Source organism: Rattus norvegicus, chromosome 2, assembly GCF_021556685.1.
Source record: "Rattus norvegicus strain SHRSP/BbbUtx chromosome 2, alternate assembly SHRSP_T2T, whole genome shotgun sequence".
Classification (NCBI taxonomy): Eukaryota; Metazoa; Chordata; class Mammalia; order Rodentia; family Muridae; genus Rattus; species Rattus norvegicus.
The window spans coordinates 147,850,997-147,866,443 of record NC_141535.1 but is presented as its reverse complement, the minus strand read 5'-3'; the positions used below and the strand labels follow the sequence as shown (position 1 = coordinate 147,866,443).

Genomic DNA, 15,447 nt, shown 5'->3' with positions numbered 1-15,447 from the left:
TACATCCTGTGGTGTCTCGGTCTGGTCTTTGGAGTTGGAGGGTCTCCATCCCGAGGGAAAGTTCTCCCTGAGAGCTTTTCATTTGGTGCATTGGCTGGGAAAGGAGATCCTCCACCCAGGGACCACTGACCACCCACTGGGAGGTAAGCCGGCCGGCGTCTGTCTGATTCTGTCTCGTTCTGCCCTATTCTATCTGTTCTGTGAGCGCTCAGCCGGGTCTGTTCTGTGAGCGCTCAGCCGGGTCTGTTCTGTGAGCACTCAGCCGGGTCTGTTCTGTGAGCGCTCAGCCGGGTCTGTTCTGTGAGCACTCAGCCGGGTCTGTTCTGTGAGCGCTCAGCCAGGTTGTTTGGAATTTGGGCGGGACGAAGAAGGAGCTGACGAGCTCGGACTTCTCGCCCCACAGCCCTGGAAGACGTTCCAAGGGTGTTAGGGACCCGACTTTTCGGGGCCCAATCTGGGACTCTGGTTAGAGGAGAAGGATCCAGACTAACGGCACCTCTGTCTGTATTTTTGGCTTTCAGAGGGCCCCGGACCTTTGCCACCTCCATCTGACTTTTTGCTTTCAGTTTGGTACCAAAGCCGTGCAGCACGCCTGTCGTTTGTTTGACTGTTGGTGTTGTTTGTTTTCTCTGTGTTCTAATCTTCCTTAGAACTAACATGGGACAGTCCCTAACAATGCCCCTAAGTCTCACTCTTGATCATTAGAAAGACGTCCACGACTGGACACACAACCAGTCCGTCGAGGTTAAAAAAAAGGAAAATGGCAGACTCTCTACACATCCGAGTGGCCCACTTTCGGAGCGGGATGGCCAGTGAATGACATTTAATAAGATCATTATTTTACAGGTTAAAGATCGGGTCATCCACGGACATCCTGACCAGGTTCCTTATATTATCACTTGAGAGAGTCTCGCCTTAAAACCCCCCTCCTGGGCGGAACCCTTCGTGGACCCGAATTGGCCTCCCCTCAACCCCCAGCCTGTCACCTCGGCCCCGCCCGGTCCGCCGGCCACGTCTTCCTCTCTCTACCTTTGTGAAATCAGAGCCTTCTAAGAAACCTGTCCTCCTGGCAGACCCAAACTCCCCTCTCATAGATCTTCTCTCTGACAGGCCCGGCTAAAACGGAGGAGGCAGAGCCACCGGCCAGATCAGTTGCCGGGCCACAGTCTGATAAGGGTTTCTCCCCTGTCGCAGGGAGATTGCACAATAAGCACGAGGTGATGCCAGATTCAACCTCCCAGGCTTTCCCACTTAGACAGGGAACCGGTGGCCAGACCCAATACTGGCCGTTTTCAGCAGCTGACATTTACAATTGGAAACAACACAATCCTTCTTTCTCCAAAGATCCGGTGGCACTCACCGACCTAATAGAATCTGTTTTACTTACCCACCAGCCTACTTGGGATGACTGCCAACAGCTCTCACAGGCCCTCTTGACCTCAAAAAAAAAAAAAAAAAAACCAAAAAAAACCAAAAAAAAACAAAGAGTGTTCCTAGAGGCCAGAAAACATGTTCTGGGAGATGATGGGCGTCCCACACAGCTGCCTGAGGAAATTGATGCTACATTCCCACTTAAGAGACCAAACTGGGATTTTAATACAGCTGAAGGTAAGGGACACCTACGCCTTTATCGCCAGTTGCTTCTAGCGGGTCTCTGAGGGGCTATACGACGCCCTACTAATTTGGCTCAGGTAAAACAGGTATTACAGGAAGCAGGGGAAACTCCCTCCGCCTTTCTAGAGAGACTTAAGGAGGCCTACCATATGTACACTCCCTATGACCCAGATGACCCAGGACAAATGACGAGTGTCTCTATGTCCTTCATCTGGCAGGCTGCTCCAGATATCAGGACTAAGTTACAGAGGTTAGAAAATTTGCAGGGCTATACATTACAGGATTTACTTAAAGAAGCTGAAAAGATTTTTAATAAGAGAGAGATAAAAAAGAAACAAAGAATTGAGTCGAATCTTGGCCGCCGTAGTTCAGGGCCAAGAAAGGAAGGGAGATAGGGGGGGAGCTCGAAAGGGGCTGAAGCTGGATAAAGATCAATGTGCCTATTACAAAGAGAAAGGGCACTGGGCCAGAGAGTGCCCCAAGAAGCCTGGCGGACCCCGAAAGCCTCGACCACGAACCTCCCTCTTGGCTCTAGATAAAGATTAGGGAGGTCAGGGCCAGGAGCCCCCCCCTGAGCCCAGGGTAACGCTTAAAGTTGGGGGGCAGCTGGTTACTTTCCTGGTAGACACAGGAGCCCAGCATTCAGTCCTCACCCAAGCTTCAGGACAACTCAGCGACCGGACGGCCTGGGTACAAAGAGCTACTGGTGAAAAACAATACCGATGGACTACGGACCGCCGGATTCAGCTGGCTACCGGTAAGGTGACCCATTCCTTCTTACATGTTCTGGACTGCCCGTACCCTCTGCTGGGCCGTGACCTGCTCACCAAACTAAAAGCACAAATTCATTTTGAGAAAGGAGGGGCCCGAATAACTGGCCCCCACGGAACTCCCCTTCAAGTTCTAACCCTACAATTAGAGGATGAATATAGACTATATGAACCGGGACAGGACAAGCCACAATCCCTAGAAATAGACACTTGGGTCACGAATTTTCCACTGGCTTGGGCAGAGACTGGTCGGATGGGGTTGGCGCTCCAACAGCCCCCCTTAATTATACAGTTAAAGGCCACTACAACTCTAGTCTCCATAAAACAATACCCCCTGTCACATGAAGCTTATCAAGGTATAAGGCCTCACATTACGAGGCTTCTGGATCAAGGCATCCTAGTCCCCTGCCGGTCGCCTTGGAATACGCCTCTTCTGCCTGTTAAGAAACCCGGCACTGGAGATTATAGGCCAATACAAGACTTGAGAAAGGTCAACAAGAGGATAAAAGATATTCATCCGACTGTTCCAAACCCTTACAATTTGCTCAGTAACGTTCATCGATGAGAAACAGGGGTATGCTAAAGGGGTCCTAACACAAAGGTTGGGACCCTGGAAACGCCCTGTGGCCTACCTGTCTAAGAAATTGGACCCTGTGGCCTCCGGCTGGCCACCATGCCTAAGGATGGTGGCTGCTATTGCTGTCCTGATCAAGGACACTGGAAAATTGACTTTGGGACAGCTACTCACCATCCTAACACCCCACGCAGTGGAGGCCTTGGTAAAGCAGCCCCCAGACCGCTGGCTCTCTAATTTCCACATGACCCACTACCAAGCCTTGTTACTGGATGCAGAACAGGTTCAGTTTGGGCCCGTAGTCGCCCTCAATCCTGCCACCTTGCTTCCTCTACCAGAGGAGGCAGTACAACATGACTGCCTACAAATCCTCGCAGAAGTACATGGAACCAGGCCGGACCTATCGGACCAGCCTCTTCAGAATGCTGACCACACATGGTACACGGATGACAACAGCTTCTTGGCAGAGGGAGAGCAAAAGGCTGGAGCTGCGGTCACTACGGAAGACAAAGTGATTTGGGTGAAAGCCCTGCCTGCTGGTACCTCCGCACAACGGGCTGAACTCATCGCCTTGACTCAGGCGCTCAAGATGGCAAAAGGTAAGAGGCTAAATGTATATACAGACAGCCGTTATGCCTTTGCCACGGCACACATCCACGGGGAGATCTACCGGAGGCGGGGGCTGCTCACATCTGAGGGTAAAGATATTAAAAATAAGGCTAAAATTCTGGCCCTCTTAGAAGCCCTATTCTTGCCCAAAAGACTGAGTATTATACATTGTCCAGGACACCAGAAAGGGCACAACCCAGAGGCACGAAGAAACCGGCTGGCCGATGCCACGGCGCGAGAAGCGGCCATGAGCAAACAAATCTTGCCCTTAAATAGCCCAGACCAACCCATGCCCCCACCAGTGGGACAAACCAGTTGGGTTTATGCCCATGAGGACATAGAGCTCCTAAAAAAATGGGGGCCATCTACCACCCTCAACTAAAACAGTGGGTCTACAAAGGAAAGACAGTTATGCCAATATAAATGACTTTTAAATTGATCTCCTTTTTACATAAATTAACCCATTTGGGGTTTAAGAAGATAAAAACCTTACTAGATCGGGAAGAGATAAATCTGTGGTTTTTGAATCGGGACAAAGCGATACAAAAGGTGACTGAGAGTTGCAAAGCGTGTGCTCAGGTTAACCCGGGAAGGACCATGATTGGACAAGGAGTTCGTCCTAGGGGACACCGTCCCGACATCCATTGGGAAATTGATTTTACTGAAATTAAACCAGGTATATATGGATACAAGTATCTCCTAGTGTTTGTAGACACCTTCTCAGGATGGGTTGAAGCCTTCCCCACAAAGCACGAGACTACAAAAATGGTCACCAAGAAGCTCCTGGAGGAAATCTTTCCCAGGTATGGCATGCCTCAAGCGTTGGGGTCGGACAACGGGCCCGCTTTCGTCTCCCAAGTAAGTCAGTTGGTGGCCAAATTGCTGGGGATTGATTAGAAATTACATTGTGCCTATAGACCCCAGAGTTCAGGTCAGGTAGAACACATAAATAGAACAATTAAGAAGACTTTATCCAAACTTACGCTTACAACTGGCTCAAAGGATTGGGTGGCCCTCCTTCCCCTAGTTCTATATCGGGCCCGGAATACCCCGGGCCCCCATGGTCTAACTCCTTTTGAAATAATGTATAGAACACCACCCCCATTTGTCCATTTCTTTGATTCAAACATTGCTGATTTTGCTGACAGCCCTTCTCTGAGGGCCCATTTACAGGCCCTACAGATTGTACAGAGAGACGTCTGGAGACCTTTGGCCACTGCTTACCAGGACAAGCTTGATCATCCGGTGGTGCCACACCCGTTCCAGATTGGAGACACCATGTGGGTGCACAGACACCAGACCAAGAATCTCGAGCCACGGTGGAAAGGACCCTACACTGTCCTCCTGACTACCCCGACCGCCCTAAAGGTAGACGGAGTCTCGGCTTAGATCCACACACCACACGTCAAGGCAGTCCGGTCTGAGAAATTGACTAATCACAACACTACACCCCAGACATGGAGAGTTCAGCGCACTCCAAACCCTTTAAAGTTAAAACTCCTACGTGACTCCTCCTAGCCCTTTTGTGGCCTAGAGTCAGTGGGGGAATAAGCCCCCACCAGACAGAAATTTCTTGACCAAGTCGAGTGAAAGATTTCACTCAAAGTTAGCAAAAAAAAAAAAAAATGGGGGAATGAAAGACCCCAGCTTAGCAGCAGTAACGCCATTTTGTAAGGCTGTACTTAAGATGACTGGTTCAGAGAAAGGTTAAAACACTGAGTACAAAGCGGCTGCCAAGCAGGATGTGTTTGGTTGAAGGCCTGGCAACAGGACGACTTTGGTTGAGCACCTGACAATGAGAAAAGCCCCGGGAGAGGTCCCACACCCTGGTGGGGGGCCGAGTCAGCCGTTAAACTTGCCCCCGGGCTGAACCCTTGGGGGGCCGAGTCAGCCGTTATGTTCCAGAAAGGTAGCTAGGAAACTTGCCCCCGGGCTGAACCCTTGCCACATTAGAATCCACCAATTATATCCCTGTAACCATGCATCTGCTTCTGTATGCTTGCTTCTGCTCCCCAAAATCCTATAAAAAGCCCATCCTTGGTTCCGTGGGGCGCGCCAGTCCCCCGAGTGACTGAAGCGCCCACAGGTGCCTGTGCCTGTGTATCCCGACAATAAACCAAATCCTCTTGCTGATTACATCCTGTGGTGTCTCGGTCTGGTCTTTGGAGTTGGAGGGTCTCCATCCCGAGGGAAAGTTCTCCCTGAGAGCTTTTCATTGGGACCACTGGTCAGCTGCCATGGACTAGATTCTCCACCGGGTGGGGACAATCTGGTCACCTTGCTGCCCAGTCCGGACCTGGAGCCACCACAGCACGAGTGTCAAGCACTGGCAGAAGCCCATGGGTGGAGGAAAGACCTCTGCGACTGGCTGATTGACCGCTGCTGAAAGCCGAGGACCTTGTCACAGACGGGAACAGTTCTCTTCATGAATGAAGGTCAGAGATAAGTGGGTGCTGCCATGGTGGACAAAATGATGTCATCTGGGATGGCTGAACTTCTACGCCCCCAGCACATCAGCACTGCAGATGCCTTTGCCATCTCTTGGATGCCCTGGTGAAGCCAACAACTGTGAGTACTATTCATTGCCCAGGAAAACAGGAGGGAAGAGATTCAGTGACATGGGGCAGTAACAAAGCAGATAAAGTGGCTCGGGAAATGGCTATGCAGGAGCCTATCCTGGTTATAGGCCTGCAAGAGACAGCCACTGGGAACTGGGATTGGACTAAGGGATGGCCTCACTTAGAATGTAAAACAGAAGAAAAGGCCCAAATTGCTTAAATGAAAAAAAAAAAAAAAAGACAATGACGCACTTGAGGGGAAAGCTATACTCCCCAGAGAACAAAGAAAAGACTCACTTTGCCAAATACAGAAATGGACTCATTTAGGAGATAAAAAGTTTGTCCAAGTAGTTAAGTGTATGTAATAGACTTTAAGATTTTAGCCAGAGAGGCAGTAGAAAGTATAAGGTATGTCAATAAGTGAATGCTTAGCAAGCAAACAGGGCAAAGAGACCTAGAGAGTTTAGTGAAAAGTCGAAGTGAACTTCACTGAGATAAAACCAGAAAAATATAATCACAAGTATCTCCTAGTGCTTGTAGATACTTTTTCAGGAATAGATAGAAGCTTTCCTCACCAAACAAGAGACGGCCTCTGCAATCATCAAGAAGATACTGGAAGAAATCTTCCCCCGATTTAGAATGCCCATGGTAATCTGGTCAGACAACGGCCCTACCTTCGTTGCCAAGGTAAGCCAGGGTGTGGCCAAGTATTTAGAGGTCGATTGGAAATTACATTGTATTTACAGACCTCAAAGTTCAGGACAGGTAGAGTAAATAAATAGAACTCTAAAAGAGACCCTGACTAAATTGACCATGGAGACTGGCACAGACTGGGTGGCACTCCTTCCCTCTTGCTCTCTTCAGAGCAAGAAATACCCCTTCCAGATTCAGCCTTACCCCCTTTGAGATCTTATATGGGGCCTCAGCTCCTCTGACTGTATTAGATGATGTTACTGAACCAACGTGTCATAGTAATAATGATTTGTATGCCAGGCTAAAAGACCTACAGGTGATACAGAAAGAAATCTGCTCAGAGCTGGCAGCAGCCTATGCCCTGGGGACCCCTGAGATATCTCACCAGTTCCAGGTCGGAGACTCGGCTACATACAATGGCACCGAACCCAGATACTCACTGGAAAGGACCGTACCTGGTGCTGCTGGCCACCCTGACAGCCATCAATTCTCAGCCCTCACCTGCCATGTACTAGCTGTTGGGGCTGAGAGCTGGGACCTAGAGGGAAACTCAGATCTTCAAAAAGCTCCATAGACTTAATTTCACGTTTGCCCCGGGTTTTATCAAGATAGGTGTGGGGATAGGCTTGATTTCTATTACAAATGATGTAACATTGCATATGTTAGTACTCCTAACACTTCTTGGGACTGTGCCTCAGGGATCACAATCTGTGTAAGTTTAGAAGTTCTAAAAGCTAGTGATGACCTTGGTGTGTAGGTTTAGATAGTGTCCAGATTGGAATCCTGATGCTAAAGACTTAGTAAGAGAAAAAAAAAAGAGTTGAGAATTACTTAAGGCTATCTAGGTGCTGCAAGGGCAGCACAAGGACATCTGCCATTGCCCTGCAATGCAAGGCTTATAGAGAATTCAGAACTGCCATTGACTCAGATATAAAAAGAGTGAAAGACTTTTTAGCTGACCTCCAAGAATACCTAACCTCCCTCTCAGAGGTAGTCCTTCAGAATAGGAGAAGATTAGACCTGATATTCCTTAAAGAAGGAACCTGTGTGCTACACTGAAAGAATGTTGCTTCTATGCAGACCATTCAGGAGTAGTTAAAGACTCCATGAATAAACTTAGAGAAAGGTTAGACAAAAGACAGAGAAGCGTATCAGGGATTGTTCGAGAGCTGGTTTAGTAGATCTCCTTGGATGACTACCATGATATCTTCCCTTATGGGACCCTTCTTAATTTTGCTTCTGCTTCTGATTATAGGTCCATGTGTGTTAAAGAAACTAGTTAATAGGTTTGACTCCTACAAAAAGATAGAGACGCCCAACAAGGTTGGTTTGAGTCTTGGTTCACTTGGTCTCCCTGGATGACACCCTACTCTCTGCTATAAGGCTGGGCCATTACTAATAATTTTCTTGGTTTTAGTTTTTGGACCCTGCGTGACATACAGGTTAATTGCTTTTGTTAAAAATCGAGTGGGTACTGTGCAGTTGATGGTATTGAGACAACAGTACCAGTCACTTAGGACAACTGGTGAGACCAAATATTGAAAGACCCCAGCTTAGCAGCAGTAACACCATTTTGCAAGGCTGTACTTAAGATGACTGGTTCAGGGAAAGGTTAGAACACTGAGTACACAGCGGCTGCCAAGCAGGATGTGTTTGGTTGAAGGCCTGGCAACAGGACGACTTCGGTTGAGCACCTGACAATGAAAAGAAGCCCCGGGAGAGGTTCCACACCCTGGTGGGGGGGGGCCAAGTCAGTCGTTATGTTCCAAGAAGGTAGCTAAGAAACTTGCCCCCAGGCTAAACCCTTGCCACATTAGAATCCACAATTATATCCCTGTAACCATGCATCTGCTTCTGTATGCTTGCTTCTGTTCCCCAGAATCCTATAAAAAGCCCATCCTTGGTTCCGTGGGGCGCGCCAGTCCCCCGATTGACTGAAGCGCCCGCAGGTGCCTGTGCCTGTGTATCCCGACAATAAACCAAATCCTCTTGCTGATTGCATCCTGTGGTGTCTCTGTCTGGTCTTTAGAGTTGGAGGGTCTCCATCCCGAGGGAAAGTTCTCCCTGAGAGCTTTTCAATATGAGACTTAATATCAAAATTCTAAGATTAGAATTACCTAGTAGAAGAAGAGGGGAATGAAAGGAAAATTATACAGATTTGAGGTTTAAAAATATGAAGTTGAAAGAATAAGTTTTAAATTCAGACTCAGGGCTAAACACTGTGAAAATCAAGTCCAGGCAGCCCTGCCCTGCCGCTAGAACTAACAGACCATAAAAGGAAAGGAATGCAGAACAGACCTGGAGTACCGGATCTGACTCACAGGCCACCTGGCAGGAAGAGATAAGCCCCCAGCCCCCGACATCCAGGACGCCCCAAACCTGCCAATGTGTGTAGCTATACCTTATTACCTCATCATGTGAAATAGCCAATCATATGTGAACATGTCTATGTGCCTCGTTTGAATCCACCAATCCCCGTAACTATGCATCTGCTTCTGTACTCCCGCTTCTGCTTTCCCAATCCCTATAAAAGCCCCATGCTGGAGCTGCTGGGCGCGCAAGTCCTCCGAAGAGACTGTGTGCCCGCAGGTACCTGTGTTTTCCAATAAACCCTCTTGCTGATTGCATCCGAGTGTACTCGGCTTGGTCATTGGGCGCTTGGGACTCCTCCTGAGGGAAAGGTCCTCTCCGGGGGTCTTTCAGTAGAAAATAAGTTGGCCAAACTCCAAACTCTACATCTCCATGTCTGAGGTCAAATTACGCTCTTTAGATCTCCAACTCTTTCATTTTTGTTGACTGCAACAAACTTCTTTCTCTTGGGCTGGTTCCAGTTCCTGTTAGCAGTTTTTCTCAGCAGTTATGCCATGGGTTTGCCATCTGGAATATCTTGGGGTATCCAAGGTAACTTCAACTTACAGCTTCTTGTTCCAATTTCTGGAACCACACATGATCTTCTAGGCTTCTCCAAAGCATTTGGGTCACTTGTCTAGCTCTGCCCTCTGTAGCATTCTAGGCTCTGGTTGATTCTACTCCACTGCTGTTGCTGTTCTTGGTGAGCACCCCAAGATACTGGCATCTCGAATTTGCTGGAGTCTTCCACTGCAATGAGGCTTATAGACCCCCTTCATGGTGTCAAGCCTCAAATTCTTTGTCCAACCCTTTTAGTCCTGGGCCATTAATTGCAACTGAGGCTGTACCTTCATCAGTGGCATTTCCTGGCCTTTCACAGTACCAAGCTTTGGCTGTTCTCCATGACTCATTCCTGTCTTCAATACCAGTGCCATTACCAAGTCCAGCTGCAACATGAGGTACAACCTTGTCTATTGCTGGAACACCACTTCTTTGTGCTCTCAGAAATCAATTTTCAGAAGATTTCACCTCAGTGAGGCTAGTCTCTTCTTAATCATCAATAATTTCTTAGCTCCAGCTATACAGCATCAATTGCCCCTGTAGTCCCTTCTACTCTTGACTTTAAAACCAGAGCCCTATGGCTGAAGCAACCAAGTTCTGACGCTTGCTGAGGCTGGAATTTGACTTGATCTTTTACATTCCTCATTGCCTAGGCTTGACTGTCCTGGCACTTACTATAAATTGAACTCAGATAGCTGCATCCATCTCTCCTCCGTTCTAGGAATAAAGGTGTGACTTAACATGCCTAGATCTAAGCTTTTGTTTTCCTGGAACTTGTTCTATCTCAAGCTAGCCTTGAACTCAGAGATTTGCTTGCTTCTGTCTCCTGGGATTAAAGGTGTGTGCTTCAATGCCTGGGCCTTTTATGGTCATACTTCCTCAAGATCTGAATCAAAATCTGTGCCTCCCAGGCTCAAGATCTGAATCACAGGTGTGCCCTCCCTTTCTGGATTGTACTTCAATACTATTTCAAAGTGCAAATGAATAACTATGTCATAATAATGCCTGGATATAGCTATCCGTTCTTTAACTGAAAAGGTGTAAACAAGCTTAGTTGGGTGGGATTTTGTCCTGAGGTTACCACTCCTTTAATTCTATTTAATGTCCTTGAACACAGGATTTAGCTCTATTTCACTTCCTGGTGTCCCTTAATTACCTGAACCATGTATTTTGTATTTTCCTTTTTAAGCTTGCTATGCTTGATCAAAACGCTCTTCATGAGAGTAAACTAGAAGACAAAGTCTTTGCTGCTCTTTTCTGAGACTTCCTTTGTCAATGCAGTTAATCTAAATTTCAATCTAGGCTTAAGCATACTCTTCAGAGAAGGGCAAAACCCAGCCAAATTCTTCACCAATATATCACAAAAGTCTCTAGGCCACATACTAAAATTCTTCTCTAGAACCTCTTGAGACAGTAGGCCTCCAAATTTCAAATCACCCTCAGCACCGCTATCATTCATATTCCCACTAGGATGGCCCAACTAAAAATCCAACTTACAGCATTCCATTGTTTTCCAAATCTGAAATCCCAACTCCATATTATTCTGAACAAAAACACGGTCAACATCTCCATTTCTGGTACCAACTTCTGTCATAGTTAGGTTTTTATTGCTGTGAAGATACACCATAAAGCAGCTCTATAATAGGACTGGCTTACATTTCCTGAGGGTTCAGTCCATTATCATCATGGTGGGAAGCATGACAGTGTGTAGGCAGACATGATGCTAGAAAAGGAGCTGACAGTTTTACATTTTGATCTGAAGTGAGCCAAGAGAAGACTCTCTTATAATCAGCTAGCAGGAAGGTCTCTTCCATACTGGGCAGAGCTTCAAAGTCCAACCTCACAATGATGCACTTCCTTCAACAAGGCCATACTACTCCAACAAGGCCACACTTCCTAATAGTATCATTTCCTATGGGCCAAACAAATATCTAGATTTAGATTATCTATACTGGGTTGGTAAATTACAGAAAATCCTGGCCCTATTATTGCCCAACTTCTTTTAGATTTAATGGTGAGATAAAGCAAACACACACTGTTTCCTAATTAGTATCAAATTGCCTTTTTAGCCTGTCTTAAACCTTAAACCTTAAACAAATTCCCCCCCGCCCCCACATTTCCTTTCAGTCAAACCCTACCCTGGGGCTTTTGCTTAGCACAAACAAAAGTCAACACTAAAAATTTATTCAGTTAAAATTTTGTCTGTATGTGTCTGTCTGATGGGGTAGAATGAAAGACATGTTTCCTTCACTTCCTTCTGCATATGATTAAGGAAGACTAGAAGCACACTTGCTGATTTACATAGCCAGGCCTAGGGGGTGAACCAGCTTCAGAAAGGAGGAAATATTAACATTATTGGTCTATGAGTCAGCCTAGTCTTCCCCTTTGCTAACACAAAATTTTTCTTATTGCTAAATTCAATGTTATTGTAAACTTTTATTTTCAATATGTTCCTCAATCTTCCCAAACATCTGTATAAGCAAACGAAACAATATTATGTATATAAATACCGAATGCAGTTTGTTTTGAATTTTGTTCCTTATCTTTTACATTGGAATTCTGTGTTTAAATCCAACTCTGGAACAACACTTAAATAAGTGTTTTGTTTAAATTTTTTTTTTTGGGGGGGGGGAATCAGGCCTGATGTCTGGTGTTGATAGAACGAAGCAGAAATGGAAATAGGCCACCGAAGCCCTCATGGTGCTTGCCTGCCTCTGTCTTTTCTGCGCCTTTCACAATTTCCTTCCCTTTATTTTCTCACTGCATTGGTTGGTTCACAAATTCGATCCCATGTATAAACATGGGTGGCTTTTTAACATGCACTTTTGTTTTTATGCCTTTCTTTAATTCAATGGTTCAGTCCTTTTAAGATATGAAGTACTAAGGACATCTGCGGGAAATTTAGGTAACACAGTGAGAAATAAAGCATTTAGAAAGTCTACTAATAGCAAGTAGAGAAGTAATGGGGATCAGTGGCTGAAGGAATAAGGCAATAGAGTCTACCTGCGTAGCCAAAAAATGTAGTAGTATGCACCTGCAAAGCACAGAATATATTTCTTACAATTTTTCCCTGTCTAAATTAGAAATATACATGTGTCTGATGTATAATATAAACAATTATATAACTATATGTATATTAACACATATAAAAACATATATATTTATTTATATGCTGTAACACAATATACATATTATTATATAAAATTATGTATAATTAATATAAATATTATATAAAATTGTATATAAATTATATTCAAAATTATATATGTACTATTACATATTTATATGTATATGTACATAACACATACACTTACATACACATATATATGTACATATGTATATACATATACACATACATCATGTACATTATACATACACACATACACGCACACATGCACATATACACACGCATAAACACACACACACACACACACACACACACACATATCTTAAAATAACAAGTTCCTGAGTAAGTAAATGAAGTTTGCTAGCATGGACTTCCTGATGTTTGAGGTACACTGATCAGTGCTCACAGGGATTCTCATGGCACTGTGTTCCAGTGTCACATTTTTACTGACTGTGGGTCCATGAGTACTCTCAGTCACTATGATGACTTCAGAGCATCTAACATGTCATGATGTTGAATCCAAGCTTCAGTTAGGCTTCCTCAGTTGAAGAGATCTCTCTACAAGTCTTTCTAAGACATTGCCATCAGAATTTCTGCAGGCAGCTCACTGTTTTCACCCCTAAAACAGTCCATTGAATGTCCAGACACCACATTCCTTATTTCTCTCATAGCAAAGATTTTCTGAACATCAAGTACATTCTAGACCCACTGAAGCTTTTCATCTTGGATTGGACCATGTCATTAGATGGCTAAAGCAATAGCCTTGATGTGTAGCCTTTGTACAATCTTGGAGTAGTGGGAGGAAATCTGATCTTGGACATTTTGTATGAGTTTTCTTTGCTTCAGTTCCTCCATCTGTGACAATGAAACAATAGAATCTCCTTACAGAGTTAATCTGTGGATTAATCAAATGCCTATATTCTGTAACTGCTGAGCATAATATGTATTCAATACATAATGAATGAAGTAATGTTAATTAATTTTCACAGACTGAAAATAAAGACTTAAACATTATATCTCAAGGTGAAATGTTCCAATTGTATTGTCATCATCATGACTTGGATTTCTTAGAAGTTCTTGTTAATGTGACTGAGAAATGATTGAAATTATACAGAAAAAAAAAGGAAAATGAAAATTGTTTGCAGGTTGTTTGATTACATGCAAAAAACTCAAGTAATCAACTAATATATAATAGGAGTAATGCCTTAAAATCACTGGCTACAATATTGAAATGAAAAAAATCAAACCTAATAAAAACATATGGTTTTAAACAACCAACAAATAAAAAATTTGTGAGTAAATGCTATAAAACTTAGTTTGTAATTGGTGGTGCACTGTTTTAATCCTGGTACTCAGGAGACAGTCAGGTAGATGTCTGTTGAGTTTGAGGTCAGCCTAGTATACAGCGTGAGTTCCAGGACAACCAAGGCTACACAGAGAAATCCTGTTTCTAAAACCCAAAAGAAAAAAGTTATAAAACTTGATAATCTATATGAAAATTTCTTCCAATTGCTTCTGAGAGCACAAACAATTTAGTCAAGTATATAGACAGATACCTTGTCATACTTTACTTTAAACACTATATTAATTTTATGTGTATTGTGAGCTCAATAAAATTCAACGTACTCATATATAAACTGATATTCTAAAGCTCACATAAAATATGGCTAGAAGATGAGCAAGGGGAATTCAGAAATTATTAAATGAGGCTTCATCTCAGTGTATGCTAGCTCTCGTCTAGGGCACTGATGCAAGAGAATCAGAAGTCAAAATACAGCATGAGCAATACAACAAGACCTTCTCAAAACCATCCAAGCACAAAATCAAAAGTGCTTGTTGCAGTTAACAAATGTTTGACAGTGTTACTGTTTGCCAGATATTTATAAGTACTGTGAAGTTCCTGGAAAGAAACTCACTTGTCACTGCCAAGCTGAGTAATTGATTGGAACTTCAATAATTGAACAGTAGGATCGCATCTGAGACCTGTAGCTGAGCCCCCTACTTAATGTTTTTCCACCAATATATTCAAGAAGTGCTTTGATTTATGACTTTCTTTGCTCTGATACTATAAAAATCTTCATAAATTATTATCACATTTGAACATAGAGTTTAGGAAAACCAAAATCTGTTTTCTTAGAGACATAGTTTATTCATATTTAGCTCCAGAAATAAACTGCCTTTTATCTTCTTTGAGGTGAGAGGTATGTTTTCGTTCTGACAAATACATAATACATGTATTATATGTATGTATATTTGTTCTGACAAATTATGTATTTATGTATGTATGTGTGTGTGCTGAATAATGTATGTGAAACTTATACAAATGCAGTAGAAGGATACTATTGTCCCTATTCTACAGATATAGAAACTAATGCAACAAGTAGGGCAAGTATTTATTTGTTCAAGATATCACTTCTATAACCACATGCCATTTGTTTTATTAGGGTTTCCTAAACTTTCATATCCCCCTATTTAAAAAAATTACTAATTGAGAATTTTATACTATGGAATTTTAACTTGTTCACCCACCTAAACCCTCCTCCTTTCCAGACTCTCAACTCTCCCATCCCTTCACACCTAAATTTGAGATGA

The 15,447-nt window shown here is 44.1% G+C and overlaps 1 pseudogene; it reads left to right on the top strand.

The window, feature by feature from the left end:
* The first annotated feature begins 1,509 nt into the window (after positions 1-1,509).
* The window catches only part of LOC148006693 (60 kDa heat shock protein, mitochondrial-like), a 111,041-nt pseudogene continuing 97,103 nt past the window's right edge, over positions 1,510-15,447 (top strand).